This window comes from Cimex lectularius, unplaced genomic scaffold (assembly GCF_000648675.2).
Source record: "Cimex lectularius strain Harlan isolate CLEC.00 unplaced genomic scaffold, Clec_2.1 scaffold86, whole genome shotgun sequence".
Taxonomy (NCBI): Eukaryota; Metazoa; Arthropoda; class Insecta; order Hemiptera; family Cimicidae; genus Cimex; species Cimex lectularius.
In genome coordinates this window covers 1169596-1188060 of record NW_019392763.1, presented here as the reverse complement: position 1 = coordinate 1188060, position 18465 = coordinate 1169596, and the positions used below count along the sequence as shown (strand labels likewise).

The 18465-nt window shown below is 31.1% G+C and overlaps 1 protein-coding gene across 3 annotated transcripts in view; it reads right to left on the bottom strand.

Moving 5' to 3' along the window:
* LOC106664031 (pituitary homeobox homolog Ptx1) overlaps positions 1-7112 on the bottom strand; it is a 108373-nt gene extending 101261 nt beyond the window's left edge. For 2 of the 3 annotated variants that reach the window (XM_014389390.2, XM_024227441.1), the window contains exon 1: positions 7017-7112. The gene's annotated coding sequence lies outside the window, so the exon portion shown is untranslated. Of the gene's footprint in view, positions 1-6691; positions 6948-7016 lie in introns of those variants that run through there. The other variant, XM_014389391.2, reaches the window with a different exon arrangement.
* Between the last annotated feature and the right edge of the window lie 11353 nt (positions 7113-18465).

Below are 18465 nucleotides of genomic sequence, written 5' to 3'. Positions count from 1 at the left end.
CAGGTAGTCACCCCTTGTGATTATAATTACAGTCTGGATGATGACCATCGTAACATAGACTGCTACACAGATGGATCACTTAGGAAAGGAAGAGGGAGTGGTGCAAAAATCTACATACCAAAATTAGGAATCAGCATCTCCTCCCCTCTTGGCAATAACACCGTTTTTCAGGCGGAAATCTGGGCCATCAATGTGTGTTGTAGAACACTTATGGAAAATAAAATTAAGGGAAAAGATATTAAAATCGTTTCTGACAGTCAGGCTAGTCTTAGGGCATTACAAAAAGATTTGTCAACCTCACGGCTGGTGGAGGAAACTATAGGTCTTATCAATAGGATCTGTTTCAGGTTTGAGAATAAGGTGGCCCTTATTTGGATACCAGCACGTAAAGGATACCATGGCAATGAAAAGGCGGATGGCCTAGCCAAAGAAGGTTCTAATACTGCGTTTGTCGGGCCACAACCGGTATTATCTCACTCTATGAGCACAGCAAAAGAGAGTATTAAAAACTAGGGTATGAAACAATTCCTTAAGGAGTGGAATCTATCCCCCGGCACAGGCAACCGAAAGAGTTTGTTAAGGCGATCAAACCAGCTGAATCGAAATGGCTAGGAGGCTGATAGGTATTCTGACGGGTCCATTGAGAAGACACCTCTCCGTAAAGGGTATTCTACCAGATCCCTTTTGCCGTTTCTGCGAAATAAAAGAAGAAACGGCAAGGCACTACCTCGCAGAGTGTGATAGGTNTATATTTACCCATCTTATATATTTTTTAAATATCCAGTAAACAAAAAAAAATTTATAACGATTTCAAGTATTTACTGAGGGCGTTCATGGTTTTTACTCTCAGTGTGTATATATTATCTATATTTCTATCGATTTTAAGACTCAGAAATAAATTTATCCAGGATCTTCGGTATTTTTATAAAAAATATAATTTTATTCCTGCGCTTCTTAATGAATACAGCCGAAATGGATGTTTTTAATTTATTATATTTGAAATTATGTTCAGTTTTTCAAAAAGAAAATGCATGCATATTAAACTAATTGATTTGTTGGTGAATGCATGTTTAAACAATAAATCTTGTGATAAGTCCAACGTCAGTCAAAAATCGATTCTCGAACTTCCAGTATTTTTTGGCATAAAACTCACAAGGTCTGGCGGATTAATTTACTTCTTGGTTTTGTTCGCATTTTATTTATCAAGGAAAACATGTTTTATTTTGTTACGGGATTAAGGTTTTATTATTAGTAAATTTGACGATGGAAAAACATAAACATTTAACGATGAGACTTATCAAGTAGTTTTTTGACTATCAGTAATTCTAAGTATTTTGAAAAATATTTCTATAATAAATAAATTATTAATTAATAGTTTAAGAAGAAAAATATGACAATTGACAACATTTTTTGACTTTGATCATACTATATTTATTTATTGTTAAACTATTCATTATTAATTTATTTATTATAGAAAATTTTTTCGTCTGTATATTAAAANTAGTTTAGGAAGAAAAATATGACACTTTTCTTTTCGAATAATAAATTAAATTTTCAATCCGGGAAAAATGCACATTATAAAATTGATCTCCTATAATACTTCTATCCGTTTCAAACTTTATAAATAAATTTGTCCAGGATCGTGAAGCTTTTTACGAAAAATTTAATTTTATCTCCGTCAACTGACACGAGGCTCTTCTAATTTATGATTTGTTTTTTGAAATTATTTTTGTTTAGTTTCTATTTTATCAAGAACAACATGCTTTATTTTGTTAGGTGATTTAGAGTTTTTTTTAATAGAAAATTTGAAGCAGAGAAAATGTAAAAATTGACCGATCAATTGTTGTCAATTAAGTTTTTTACTTTTTGACCGTCAAAATTCTGCATTTTTTAATATACAGACGAAAAAATTTTCTATAATAAATAAATTAATAATGAATAGTTTAACAATAAATAAATATAGTATGATCAAAGTCAAAAAATTTTTAGCACGTCCTGCTCCGAAAATACGAGAAAAATGACACTTTCATTTCCGAATAATTAATTAAATATTTAATTAAATATCCTGAATTATATATATGGCAACAATGAACTTAAATAATATTTCCATTCTTTTCAAAACTCAGAAATATTCTATGCTATAAATATTGAACTATTTGAACGATAGTAAATAATTATTTAAAGAATTTTCAGTTAGTCCGGATTCTACAATTTACTCTTTGTAATTGCATTTAAGTACGATAAATAAAAAAGTTCCACCTACACTCATATTTACGAATCAAGTTTGCTTAAAACTTTGATTTTTTTGTGATGTTTTATTTTTTGAAAAAGAACATCAATCTAGACAAATTGCCTTTTTAGAGGTAAATAAATACTGTCCCATGATCCAAAAGTCCTTAATATTCTTGACTTAGAAAATCAAAAAACCTTGTGTTTTGAATGTGTTTATATTTTCTCAATGAAAATACGCATTTTTATGATTATTAGTTATAAAAAAGTTTAGCAATAAAAATTTAAAAAGCCGAACGTTTGATTATAGTTTTTGTTTCTACGTTTTGTCTATCTCAATTCGTATTAATAATCTTGTAGTATTTGTCAATGTCTAAATGATTTCGAAGTTTACTAAAAATTTGAGATGGTTTATGATATAAGGTTTAATTTTTGAAAATGAACACCATTTTAAAAAAACTTGTCTTTTGAGAGGTAAATACTGTCCCATGATCCCAAAATCCTTAATGTTTCTTGGCTTCCAAAACCACAAAACCAGGCGTTTATATTTTATATGTATTTATATTTTATCAATCAATATAAGCTTTTTTATGTCTATTATTTACAGAAAATAAAATTTCACAAAGCCGAACGTTTTGATATTGTTGATCGATTTATAGTCTATCACAATTTTTAATTAATAATCTTGTTATTTCAGGACTTATCAATGCCTAAATGATTTCAAAGATTACTTAAAATTTTAGTTTGTTTATTACATAAAGTTATTTTTTGACGAAAAAACCCACTAATCTAAAAAAATTGTCTTTTTAAAGGTTTTCGAAGTTTACTTAAAATTTTGGTTTGTTTATGATGTAAGGTTTTCTTTTTAAGTACACCAATCTAAATTGCTGGTAAATATTGTAGTTAGTAATTGTCAATGCCTAAATTATTCCGAAGATTACTTAAAATTTTAGTTTGTTTATGATATAAACATTATTTTTTGAAATAAAAACACCAATTTAAAAAAATTGTCTTTTTAGCGGTAAAAATGTCCCACGATACCAAAATCCTTAATGTTTCTTGGCCTAGCAAACCCAAAACCTATTTTCTCAAAAAAAATTATGACTTATTTATAGAAAATTTTAGCAATAAAAATTTACAAAGCCGAACTTTTTGGTATATTTGACATTTCAACGTATTGTCGATCACAATTTGTAAGTAATAATCTTGTATAATCTTGTGATTTTAGTACTTTTCAATGCCGAAATGATTTCGAAGTTTACATAAAATTTTGGATTGTTTATGATATACACTTTATTTTTTGAAAATGAACACAAATCTATCTTATATAATATTATTTATATAATTTAGAAAATAAAGTTTAGAAAGCCAAACGTTTTCGAATAGTTGACAAATACATTTTTACGTTTTGTCAATTACAATTTGTAATTAATAATTATTTGATTTTAATACTTGTCAATGCGGAAATGATTTCGAAGTTTACTTAACTACTTAAAATTTCAGTTTGTTCATGATATAAGTTTTTTGTTTTTTTTAAAGAACACCAAAAATACTGTCCCATGATCCAAAATTCTTAATGTTTTTTGGATTAGAAAATCACAAGACTTAGCGTTTCTAATGTGTTTATATTTTACCAATAAAAATACGCTTTTTTATAACTATTATTTATAGAAAATTTTAGCAATATAAGTTTTAAAAAACAATTTGTAATTAATAATCTTACGGTTTTAGTACTTGTCAAAGCCTACATTATTTCCAAGATTACTTAAAATTTCGGTTTGTTTATGATATAAGGTTTACTTTTTGAAAAAGTTCACCAATCTAAATTGCCTTTTAGGTAGCTCGTAAATACTGTAGTTAGTAATTGTCAATGATTATTTAAAATTTTAATTTGTTTATGATACAAACTTTATTTTTTGAAAAAAAAAACACCAATTTAAAAAGATTGTCTTTAGCGGTAAATACTGTCCCATCATCCAAAAGTCTTCAATGTTTTTAACTTAGAAAACCACAAGACCTGGCGTTTCGAATGTATTTATATTTTATCAATAAAAATACGCTTTTGATGACGATTATTTATAGAAAAATTTAGCAATAAAAGTTTTAAAAACAATTTGTAATTAATAATCTTGTGATATCAGTACTGGTTAATGCCGAAATGTTTTCAGCGTTTACTTAAAATTTTAGTTTGTTCAAGATATAAATTTTATTTTTTGAAGAAGAACACCAAAAATACTGTTGCATGATCTCTTAATGTTTTTTGGCTTAGAAAATCACAAGACTTAGCATTTCGAATGTGTTTATATTTTATCAATAAAATATCAATACGCTTTTTTATAACTATTATTTATAGAAAATTTTAGCAATAAAAGTTTAAAAAACAATTTGTAATTAATAATCTTATGATTTTAGTACTTGTCAATGCCTTCATTATTTCCAAGATTACTTAAAATTTCAGTTTGTTCATAATATAAAGATTATTTTTTGAAAATGAACACCAATCCAAAAAAAAATGTCATTTTAACGGTAAATACTGTCCAATTTCGAATGTGTTTATATTGTATCAATAAAAACACACTTTTTTATGACTAGTATTTATAGAAAATGTTAGCATATTAAGTTTTTAAAGCCAAACGTTTTCGTATAGTTGACAAATATATTTTTACGTATCACAATTTGTAATTAATGATCTTGTTATTTTAGTACCTGTGTTCAGAAATGATTTCAAAGTTTACTTAAAATTTTAGTTTGTTCATGATATAAGGTTTATTTTTTGAAAAAGAACACCAAAAATACTGTTGCATGAGCCAAAATCCTTAATGTTTCTTGGCCTAGAAAACCAAAAAACCTAGCATAATGTGTTTATATTTTATCAATAAAAATACGCTCTTGTATGACTATTATTTATAGAAAAATTTACCAATATAAGTTTTAAAATCAATTCTTAATTAATAATCTTATGATTTCAGTATTTGTCAATGCCGAAATGATTTCGAAGTTTACTTAAAATTTTGGGTTGTTTATGATATAAACTTTATTTTTTGAAAATGAACACCAATCCAAAAAAAAGTCTTTTTAACTGTAAATACTGTCCAATTTCGAATATGTTTATATTGTATCAATAGAAATACACTTTTTTATGATTATTATTTATACAAAATTTTAGAATATAAAGTTCTGAAAGCCAAACGTTTCCAATACATACACAGTTTTACGTTTTCCGCATCACAATTTGTAATTAATGGTCTTGTGATTTTAGTACTTGCCAATGTCTAAATGATTTCCAAGTTTCCTTAAAATTTTAGTTTGTTCATGATAGAAGGTTTATTTTTTGAAAAAGTACACCAAAAATACTGTTGCATAATCCAAAATCCTTAATGTTTTTGGCGTTAGAAAACCAAAGACCTGGCGTTTCAAACGCGTTTATATTTTACCAATAAAAATACGCATTTTTATGTCTATTATTTATAGAAAATTTTAGCAATAAAAATTTACAAAGCCGAACGTTTTGATATAGTTGACATATCGATTTATTGTCTATCACAATTTGTAATTAATAATCTTGCGATTTCAGTACTTGTCAATGCCTAAATTATTTCAAAGATTACTTAAAATGTTAGGTTGTTTATTAGATAAAGTTATTTTTTGAAGAAAAAAAAACTACCAATCTAAAAAAAATTGTCTTTTTAGAGGTAAATACTGTCCCATGATCCAAAAGTCCTTAATGTTTTTTTTGGCTCAGAAACCCACAAAAACCTGGCGTTTCGAATGTATTAAATTTTATCAATAAAAATACGCTTTGGTATGATTATTAATTATAGAACATTTTAGCAATAAAAGTTTAAAAAGCCAAACATTTTGGTATAATTGACATTTCTACGTTTTGTCTATCACGATTTGTAATTAGTAATCTTGTTATTTTATTACTTGTCAAATATTCTCCCTATATCAGTACTTACATGGGTCCTTTGTGTTTTTCGGGATAGAAAGTCCTTCTTTATAGAAAAAAAAATATTTCCTACACGCAGTTAGTAGTTTTCAATGATCCACATTTCAAGCTTATAGCTCATCATCAGTTGTAAATTCCTTCAACCTGAAGATAAGCTTGAAATCGTGATCGTTGAAAACAAGTAACTGTGAGGAAGAACTATCTTTTTATAAAGATCACACCGCCATTTATCATTTCTAACACACTTTATTTATTATATTTTTATTGTTTTTTAGAAAATTTGAAGTAGGGAAAGAGTAAAAAATTATAGCCCAGGTTAATCAATTGAAAAATCTTCTTTTCGACTAATATATAGTATGTCCACTTAAGCTGAACTTTGTCAGGATGATTGTGAAGTTGCTCAAGAAAACTGTATGTGGACTTGAAAGATTTTATCAAAAAAATTAAGAAAATTTAGGATTTTCTAGCCTTAGTCAATCGGAGCCGTGATTTGATTTTAAGAGAAGAGTTTACCTTACGACAAATCGACGACGGCAGGTTTCTGCGATGGCGACATTAGGGGAAAAAACTGACACTAGCTTTGTCTTTTCACTTATTCGTAAGATCTAACTTAGCGAGTTAAGCCGGAAGGTAGTCGAATATTGAAATGCGACTTGCGGAGGGCGGATGGGTCAAAGACCGGCTTTTTCTCGTCAACGGACCCAAACGTCGATCCCATGCCTTCCGTGAGGGTTGGACGCGTTCGGAAGACTCGCCCGGAGTGAGAAAAGGGCGGCCGGCTACCCCTACCCGCGGCCCCTGCTAATACGTCTAATCCAGTAATCCTTTGGGGACTTACCGTGGCTTTAGCAGAGCCGCCTTGTTCTCTTCTGTTCTTCTGACGAGGATGACGCCTGGTGTAACGGCTGGCTCAGACTGGATTTCCCCGCCACCCCTCTCTGCTCCACCCCCAACGGCGAAGAAGGGGGCTGCTGGGCGTGGCCCTCCCACCCCCGCACAGGCAACACACCCCCACCCGCCATATTCATAACATACACAGAATGCTTACCAGCCCCCACCACTGCGTTCCCAATCAAAAACTCTTAATTTTCATAAATAGTAAACATAGTCGATGGCCTTTCTATGTAAAGGCTTGCTATGTTGCATGACTAATCTACATATTTATCTCGACGGGAGATTGATCGCAATTAATCATGGACCGCCTATCCACGCCTTTTGGCTCTCCCTTAAAGGCACGCCATCTTCAGCAACATTCTATTTACAGATTTTTTGAAAACCTCTGGAAATAAGAATATTAAAGTCGGTTAAAAATGACACAGAAATATAATTATTTATCAGTTCATTCATATACAAAAATGGAATAAAAAAAGTTATTGCTTCCGTTTTTGAGCGTAATACTTTTAATACTTAAAAAAGGAAGATTCCGGTCTACAGCTTGTCATCTTCAGTAACATTCTTTTCAGGAATATTGAATCAGTTTAAAAATGGACCTAGAAAAATGTTTATGCATCATTAATAGAAATGATAAATGATGGAGTGAGTGTGATGTTCAATCCTTTTTAAAAAGATAGTTCCTACTCACAGTTGTTTTGCAACGATCCGAATTTCGAGCCTTTTAGCTCATCATCAGGTTGAAGGACTTCTACAACCACGTCTCTCGACATGAATTGCCAAAGTGAACCCGCTGATACCTCCGCCAACGGACGCCAACAATTAATTTAAATATTAATATGTTGAATCTTATAAAACGAGCGCATAAATGAAAATGCAGTTTGGTTGAGTCGATAAAATNATCAGCGGGTTCACATTGGCAATTCATGTCGAGAGACGTGGTCGTAGAAGTCCTTCAACCTGATGATGAGGTAAAAGGCTCGAAATCCGGATCGTTGCAAAACAACTTACTGTGAGTAGGAACTATCTTTTTAAAAAGGATTGGTTATGCATCATTTCTCTCATATATGATCATTTATAAAATGTGAAACGCAATAAAAAATATTATTGCTTCCATTTCGATCTCAGTACGTTTAATAAATTTCTGAAAGAAGGAAAATTCCGGTCTCCAGTTGTCATCTTCAGTAACATTCTTTTCAGGTATATTGATACAGTTTAAAAATGGACCTAGAAAAATGGTTATGCATCATTTCTCTCATATAAAAAATGGAAAGGAATAAAGATTGCGTCTGATTTTGAGCGCAGTAACTTCGACACGCCATCATCAGCAATATTCTATTTACAGGTTATTGGAGGATGTGCCTTCAAGAAACCTCTGAAAGAAGGAACCGGTCTCCAGCCAGTCATCTTCAGTATCATTCTTTTCAGGATGATTTAAAAATCCAGTTTAAAAATGGACCTAGAAAAATGGTTAATGCATAATTTCTCTCATATAAAAAATGGAAAGAGTTAAAAATTGCATCTGCTTTTGAGCGCAGTAACATTGATAAACTGGCTTAAAAGCACGCCATCTTCAGCAACATTCTATTTACAGATTTTCGGAAGATGTGCCTTCATTAAACCTCTGAATAAAGGAACCGGTTTGCAGCCCGTCATCTTCAGTATCATTCTTTTCAAGTGATTTAAAAATCCAGTTCAAAAATGGACCTAGAAAAATAGTTATGCATCATTTCTGTCATATATAATCATATATAAAATGTAAAATGTAATAAAAAATATTATTGCTTCCATTTCGATCTCAGTACCTTTAATAAATTTCTGAAAGAAGGAAGATTCCGGTCTCCAGCTCGTCATCTTCAGTAACATTCTATTCAGGAATATGGAATCAGTTTAAAAATGGACCTTGAAAAATGATTATGCATCATTTCTCTCATTTCAAAAAATGGAATAAAAGAATTGCAGGTTCTGTTTTTGAGTCGGTTAAAAATGACATAGAAATATAGTTATTTATCAGTTCGTTTATATACAAAAATGAAAAAAAAAAAAAATTATTGCTTCCGTTTATGAGCATAGTACCTGTAACAAACCTCTGAAAGTAGGAAAATTCCGGTCTCCAGCTCGTCATCTTCAGGAACATCTTTTCAGGAATATTTGGTCAATTTAAAAAAGGACATAGAAAAATAGTTATCTATCCGTTAGTTTATATACAAAAATGGAATAAAAAAGGTATTGTTTCCGTTTTTGAGCAAAGTACCTTTAATAAACCTCTGAAAGAAAGAAGATTCCGGTCTCCAGCTCGTCATCTTCAGGAACATTCTATTCAAGAAATATGGAATCAGTTTAAATGGACCTAGAAAAATGATTATGTTTCATTTCTCTCACATAGAAATGGATTAAAAAATATTATTGCTTCTGTTTTTAAGCATGATACCTTTTATAAGCTTTTCTGTGGAAGAAGGAATTAAGCCCGCCATCTTCAGTAAAATTCTGTTTAACACTATTGAGGCGGTTAAAAAATGCAATAGAAAAATGTTTATCAGTTCGTTCATAAAAATGGAATAAAAAAACTATTGCTTCTGTTTTTGAACGAGTACTTTAATTAACTTTGGGAAGAAGGAACAGTCCGAACTTATGCTCGTCATCTTCAGTAAAATTCTTGTCGGGTATATTGATACAGTTTAAAAATGGACGCAGAAAAATGCTTATGCATCATTTCTTTCATATAAAAAAATGGAATCAAAGAATTTTTGTTTTTGTTTTTGAGGGCAATACCTTTGATAAGCTCTTCTCTATAAGAAGGAATATTCCGGAGCTTAAGCCCGCCATCTTCAGTAAAATTCTGTTTAAGACGGTTGAGTCGGTTAAAAAAGGACATAGAAATATGGATATCTATCACTTAGTTTATATACAAAAATGGGATAAAAAAAATGATTGATTCTGTTTTTGAACGTAGAACCTTTAATAACATCCGGAAAAAGGAACAGTCCCCTCTTAAGCTCGTCATCATCAGTAACATTCTATGAACTGATTTTTGGAAGTAGGAATATTCCGGGCTCGTCATTTTCAGTATTTTTTTTTTTTTCAGAAATATTGAATCAGTTTAAAAATGGACCTAGAAAAATGTTTATGTCACAGTTCTCTCATATAAAAAAATTGAAACAAATAAACATTGCTTCTGTTTTTGAGAGCAATACTTTTCGTAAGCCTCTGAAAAAAGAAGATTCCGGTCTCAAGCTCGTCATCTTCAGTAAAATTCGTTTCAGGAATATTTAATCAGTTTAAAAATGGACCTAGAAAAATGGTTATGTGACAGTTCTCTCAGATAAAAAATGGAAACGAATAAAGATTGTTGTTTTTGACCGCAATACCTACGATAAACTCTTTTCTGTAAGAAGGACTGAATATTCCAGGGCTTAAGCCCGCCATCTTCAGTAAAATTCTGTTTAAGACTATTAAGTTGGTTAAATAGGTACATAGAAAAATGGTTATATATCAGTTCGTTTATATACAAAAATGGTTTTAAAAAAATATTGCTTTATTTTTTGTGTGTGTTTTTGAGCGTACAGTCCGTGCTTTAAGCTCGTCATTTTAAGTATCAATCTCCTTAAGACTATTGAGTCTATTTGAAAATAGTCCAGAAAAATTATTAAACATCGTTTTTCTCACATAACAATAGGAAAGTGAAAGAGATGTTTATCTTTTTTTGACGCAGTACCTTTGGGAAAGCTCTGTAATAAGGAATTCCGGGCTTAAGCTCGTCAACTTGACTATATTCTGTTTATGATTATCGAGTCAGTTAAGAAGGGATTTTTTTTAGCGCACTACCTTTTAAAAGTATGAAAGTTCCGGGCCTATGCTTCTTCAGTTTTAGTTAAATTCCTAAGCCGTCTTCAGTAATATTTTGTTTAGTACTATTGAGCCAGTTTGCCCCATATTGACAAAGAAAAGAAAAAGAACGTGTTTCTTGTCTTTTGGGCGCAGGACCTTTGGAAAACTTCTGGCACAGAGATGTTCATGGCTTTAGCTGTAAGAAAAATGTGTGGTGGAGTTGCTGGAATTATTAAAAATTTAGAGGAATTGTAATAATAATGTTTGTTTATTATTGAAAATTGTATCAATTAAAAATGCAATATAGGGCAGTTGTTAGGAATTGTTCAGCGGACTTCTCACTTAATTGATGGCATTAGAAAGGGTTGTCACTGCTGGAGTGAGTCGCAAGCCCAAAGGTATTGTTTTACGCTTAATAATTAATTCAGTTAATTTAAATGGGATTTGTGGAAGCAACACCTTTGGGAAAACCTCGTAGGAACACTCTAGAACTCAAAACATTTAATTCACGACAACTAAGTCTGATTAACGTTTTCCCTGGAAGAAGTATCGTTGATCTTTTATAAAAAATAAAAACAGGGAGAGTTAACAGTAGTTTCTCTTTTTGGCACAGTACCTTTGGGAAAAAAAACCTCTGGAAGTTACCCATTCAGGGCTGGAGATCGCACGTAGCTCAGCAACATTTAAGGGTTTTTTTGGGCCCAGTACCTTCGGAAAACCCTTAAAACAAGAAAAATCCAGGTCTTAAGCTCGCCATCTTTTAATACAATTGAGTAAGATCAAAGCGCGCCAATTACTTCTCTTTTATAAAAATGTAACTTTTTTTTAAAGCGTAGTACATTTAGAAAACCTTTGAAAAGATTACACTTTTTTTTTCGAAAGTTACATATTCCGGGCTTAAAATCGCAAGGTAGCGCGATGAGCTACATCCCAGTTAATGTTCTTTGGAAGAAGGAAAATTCGGGGTTTAACCTCGCCATCTTCATTTATTTATTTTACAGGCAAAACATATTAAAATTATACGATAGTTACAAATATACTTAGGAGAGCTAATTTACAAAAGATAAATAGTTAATTAAAGAAACAACTAAATTAGAATTACACTACAGTAACAGATAATTGGAAATATGAATTATTAAAATAAACATAACAGTAAATATATGCAGTTAACATAATTGACAGAATACAAACATAACAAAAAAAGATAATTATTAGTAATATCCAAAATAACTAACATAACATAGTAATATAGTGATACATAATTGTAAATTACAATTAATTAAGGTTTTTAGTTGAGATAAAAAAGTCAATGACACAAAAGTGGAAAAATGGCAAAAAGGTGGGGTTGAGATGGGAAGTTAGTNTTATTGGATTTTTTTTTTCGTAATGCGGAAAATATATGTCCTCTTATATTTTTTGATCTCAAAAAAACCACAACCAGTTTTTATCCAAAACGTTTCGGATTTATTTTAATCCTTCCTCAGGTGAGTTAACGCAATGGTTAAAACAGAGGTCGTCAGTCATTAATATTTTATAATAGTTAATTTTAAAAAAGAGCCAGTGTGGTACAGATTTAAGTCTTTCAGACTCCGAACAAACGTTTCAATATTTTGAACCTGGTTCAAGAACCACCAGGACCTTCAAGAATGAAAAATCATATATATATAATATACATAATACATAAGTTATATATATTTATATATATATATAACTTATGATTTTTCATTCTTGAAGGTCCTGATTGTTCTTGAACCAGGTTCAAAATATTAAAACGTTTGTTCGGAGTCTGAAAGACTTAAATATGTACCACACTGGCTCTTTTTTAAAATAAACTGTCATAAAATATATATGAGATCTTCTTTTATATCTTTTCCAGAGATCTTCAGTACCATTAGGGCAATTGCGTGCGTACTTACAAGTTTTGGGGTTAAGGTCGTCACATAGCACAGCTAAATTTCATTTAGGGTTTTTTGAGGTCGGTGCCTTTGGAATCTGAAAAAATAAACGTTTCGGGCGTTACATATTCCTTTCTTCACCATGTATTCTAGTAACATTCTACATAGATTATTCGGGATGTGCAATATTTTTAGAATAATTCTAAAAACAGTATCATTCGATTTATGATTTTTTTGGCGCAGTGCCTTTGGAAAACCTCTGGAACGAGGAAAATTCGGGGCTTAAAGGCGTCAACACATGTACCAATTCATTTCACGGTCGATTTAAAGAAAAATTGTCTCATAAAAATATTAATTGAGTAAGCTCAAAATTGAACCTGTATCTTACAGCCTTATAAGTAAGGAAAAAAATACAACTGAAAACTAAGAAACTAACTGTGCTTACAAAAATAATAAAATATGCCATTCAAATTTCTGGTAAAACTTTTTTACGGTGTTTAAATTTTACATAAGTATTCTTAGGCAGGAAAGCGAAGGAACGAGGAGGACGAAAATATTTTGTTTTTTGGACTTCCAAAAAAAAGGCGGGTGGTTTCAAAGCGGTATAATATAATGGCTTAATAAAAAATAAACTAGTTTCCTTATCGAAACACAAAACTCTCTGACAAATTACCAACGTTCCAACCATAAAATCTTAAAGACACAAAAAATAATAAAATAGTTCTGTGTAAACACGAAAAATATGTGAATAGTTTGCTGTTTCATAATTCTAGCCAGGGTCCGCCTGTCGTCGCTCTTCGACATTGTCAGAAAGGATTCAGATTAATGTCCCTTCCCTCAAAATTTATTTAAAAACAGAACTTTCAGCTACAATCTCCTGAATAATTCAGATATTTCATGTATCACTTATTATTATTTATTACTTTAATCAATATTTTTGAATATACATAAATTTGAAATTATGCTATGGGAAGATATTAAAAGGTTTGTTTCCCAAAATGTACCATTTATTTAAACTTAATTCTACTCAGACCGGGTCAGAAACAGCAATGGCAACGATCCATCCTATCAGCAATGATTACCTCGTCAAATCCAAAGTAATTTTTGGATAATGTTAATAATCTATTATTAAATTAAACTTAAATAATATTTATAATATTTTTGAATATACATAAATATGAAATTATGCTATGGGAAGATATTAAAAGGTTTGTTTCCCAAAATATAAAATTTATTTAAACTTAATTCTACTCAAACCTGGTCAGAAGCAGCAATGGCAACGATCCATCCTATCAGAAATGATTACCTCGTCAAATCCAAAGCAATTTTCCGATAATATTAATAATCTATTATTAAATTAAACTTAAATCATATTTATAATATTTTTGAATATACATAAATATGAAATTATGCTATGGGAAGATATTAAAAGATTTGTTTCCCAAAATGTACCATTTATTTAAACTTAATTCTACTCAAACCTTGTCAGAAGCAGCAATGGCAACGATCCATCCTATCAGAAATGATTACCTCGTCAAATCCAAAGCAATTTTCGGATAATGTTAATAATCTATTATTAAATTAAATTAAATCATATTTATAATGTTTTTGCATATATATAAATATGAAATTATGCTATGGGAAAATTCTAAAAGGTTTGTTTCTCAAAATATACCATGTATTTAAACTTAATTCTACTCAGACCGGGTCAGAAGCAGCGATGGCAACGATCCATCCTATCAGCAATGATTTCCGAAGCAATTTTCCGACTTGATCCTGAATTATAAAGATATTTACAACATTAACGCCATTTTATCCAAATTAATCTTAATTTGATCTATTTTATTTTTATTTACTAAGTAATTCTTTGTATTTTATTTTGATTGAGTAGCTTTTTAATAAAATTAGCGCTTCCATATTATATTAAAGAATATATATTTTAAATACTATGTGAAATATACAGTGTAAAAGTTAATAATGTACATTTTAAATTAAAACAATAAAAGATAAGCATTGTGTAAATTATTAACTATTGTAAACTCAACCCGTTCAATTTTTTTAAAAATCTGGTTTGCAGTCCGTTTTATACAATAATGAGGTCTTTGATGTCTTTTTTTCCTATAATGATCAGGAGGAATTTCAATTTATCGGATTAGCATTATTATAAACTCCGCATTATCGTTTCCATTTTAAATTTTAACCCCCATTCCCCACACCAGCCGTGAATTTCAAAAGGCCAAAATCCCTCAAAGGTAAATGTCGTACTGGGGCTTTTAGCAACGAATCACACTGATATGATCCCAGATACGTCAGTACAACTTTTCTCCTCTCGCATAATTCAATATGCCAGCGAACGTGGAGAAGTACGTTTCAATTATTCCCAGAGATGTCAACTCGTGTAAAATTACTGGTCAACTCGGTAATTAGGTATTGATTTATGTCCAGTGCCGTTGCTTGTTGCACCCCTAAAGCATGTGACGGGTTGAAATAGGTGCTAACTGAAATAACAAAACCCAAATGGCAATCCCTGCCTGTATAAAGTTTAATTAAAATATTAAAACATCAAATAAACTATAGATTTTTTTCATAGATAATTCCCTTCAATTGAACCTGTAGTAACATCTACAAATAACTCTTTTTTCGGCCGTTTTCAATAAAATAAATTTGACATGTTGTGATATTTGATAGGATTTTATCAATTAAGAAGAAAAAGATAGCAAGGGTAAATATTATGATGATGATGAGAGGGAAGCTAGGAAGCAGGAGTTTTGTATTCCCCAAGCACTGCATTCTCATTGGATAAACTACAAATGTGGTCATCATGAATGTACCATTTATAGATTTGTATTCCTCAAGCACTGCAGCCATTTGTTAAGTTCTATAGTTCAGATGTTACATAGATTATGTATACATGTGTGCTGATTAGTGACCTTTAATCGAAATTTATTTAAAAATCGTGAGATGCGGTCTGGTGTGATGTAGGTGTCAGAAAAACATTTTCTTTATCGTGCCAACGTTTCGATCTTTATTGAGATCATCTTCAGGGCTCAAAGTGTTTGTCTTCTGTGTAATTGTGCCATTCTTGCGTGTCGTGTTGAGAGTGCCGGTGAGATTTTGTTGTTTTATGTTTATATACGTTGGATTTTGAAGGGGTGGGGAAGGATGTCGGTATAGAAAAGACATTTTTGTATAAGGCGTCGGCTTCTTTGAGGTGAAAAGAGCCGACGAAGGGAAAAAATGTGTTGGTAATGGTTCGGCCAGATTATCCTTTCAGGATTATATAGAAAGGGATAAATAGGAAAAGGAAAGCTAAATTGTTGGGAAATTAGACTATGTGAAAAATATTTGATGTGTGGAATGTAATGTGATGATATAGGTATGTTATCTGTATTGAATTTGATTAATGATATTGGCGTAGCTGCGACTGAGTTTACATGTATCTGTTCTGTAATTGATGCTGTGTTTATCTCTGTTGATATAAACCATTTCTAAGAAATTATGTTTATATTTGTTTTGTTCTGTATGTAATATTTTTGGATTTTTGAAGTCGAAATTGTGTTGGTGTTCAAAATGGTGGGTAGCCAGTGCTGTAGGATTTTGCTTGGATTTTTTTGCAATCATAGATATGTTGCTTTTTGTTTTTTCTATGCCGACATCCTTCCCCACCCCTTCAAAACCCAACGTATATAAACACAAAATAGCAAAATCTCACTGGCATTCTCGACTCGACACGCAAGAATGACACAATTACACAGAAGACAAACACTTTGAGTGAGTAGAAATACTTTGATTGAATATATAAAATATATTTTGCATTGTAAAAATTCACTTTTCCACATCCAAAATGTAATTGTAATATGTAAACAATGTTTGTAAATCCTAGGCCCTGAAGATGATATCAATAAAGCTCGAAACGTTGGCACGATAAAGAAAATGTTTTTCTGAAACCTACATCACACCAGACCGCATCTGACGATTTTTAAATAAATATTATGTATACAGTACAGTAGTTTCTTCATCCTCATTGGATAACCTATAAATGTGGTCATCATGAATATACCATTTATAGATTTGTATTCCTCAAGCACTGCAGCCATTTTTTTAGTTCTATAGTTCAGATTTCACCTAGATTATGTATAGAGTACAGTAGTTTCTTCATCCTCATTGGATAACCTACAAATGTGGTCATCATGAATGTACCATTCAGTTTTATTATTTATTTATTAGTTATCAAAACCAGTTTTAACCTGTATAATTTAAAGAAGGCTGATACGAAAAATTAATGTCACGAGCAGGACTCGAACCGACGACATCCGGATAAGAACTACCGGACGTCGTTGATTCCAGTCCTGGTCGTGACAATATTTTTTCCAACGTGTGTAGAGATTAGTGACCGTTAATCGATAGTTATTCAGATATCGTGAGATGCGGTTTCAGAAAAACATTTTCTTTATCGTGCCAACGTTTCGAACTTTTATTGAGATCATCTTCAGGGCTCAAAGTGTTTGTCTTCTGTGTAATTGTGCCATCCTTGCGTGTCGTGTTGAGAGTGCCCGGTAAAAACTCTATGGTGGTATTTGTTTTCGTTGATCTTGATTCTTCTAGGGTGAAGCGATGGTTCCAGGCTGAGGTGTTGTTGGAGAGAGTGGTAGGCTATGACGAGATCAGGGTTAGGAAAGAGGATTGTAGTGTCGGTGTGTTGAATACAAAGATGATGGTATTGCGCTGAAGGAGGTCAGTAGTATAGAGGTATAAAGAATGGTGCTAATATACTTCCTTAAGGAGTAACTAGTAAGGAACTTCGAACTACATGGAAATGACGATCTGATAGATAAGATTTGAGTATCAGGTAGAAGGAAGTATTATCCTAAGTTTCCACAAATTGCTTGATAGATGATCTGGAAAACACCTAAATAGTAGTGCTTCAAGGCCCAAATAAAGAATGGTAGTTATGGTATATGGTGTTGGAGTGGGATCGGCAGGTTGGTCAGGAATAATTATTTAAAGGTGTTAATATTGTAGCAGTTTGATTAGAAGAAGGTTCTCGAGCATTTTCCAAGATGAGCAGGCTGATGGGACGGTAGAAAGTTGATTAATCAGTTGGATTATTTTGATGTTTTGGGAACATACCGATGACATAGAATTCTTAAAGAATGAGGAAATGCATCCAAAATACCCACCCTTCTTCATCGCAACAACCTTGTATATAATAGGTAAAAAATCCCAGCAGCACCATGAACTTTCCACTTACCAGTACTCTTTCGTATTGTGCCGAAGGTCGTGGGTTCGAATCCCGCTCGTGACACTAGCTTTTTCATTTCAACCAAAACCTAACATAAAGACATTAATTAATTGAAAGAAGTTATTTGGTCAAACAGACCACTAAATATAAAATGTATTTATTAGGATCAATATTAATTTATTAATTACAAAATTTATTTAACTTGTATCTGTTAGCATTAGTGTTGAAATTCAATACTAATATATAATATTAGTTATATAATTATAAAATATCGGATATATCAATATACAATTTTTAATTCTACAATTTATTTAATTGATGCATGATAGAATAAATATAGAAATGTTATATATCAATACCTAAATTATTAATTACAAAATTTATTTAATTTATGCATGACAGAATAAATATCGAAATGTTATATATCAATA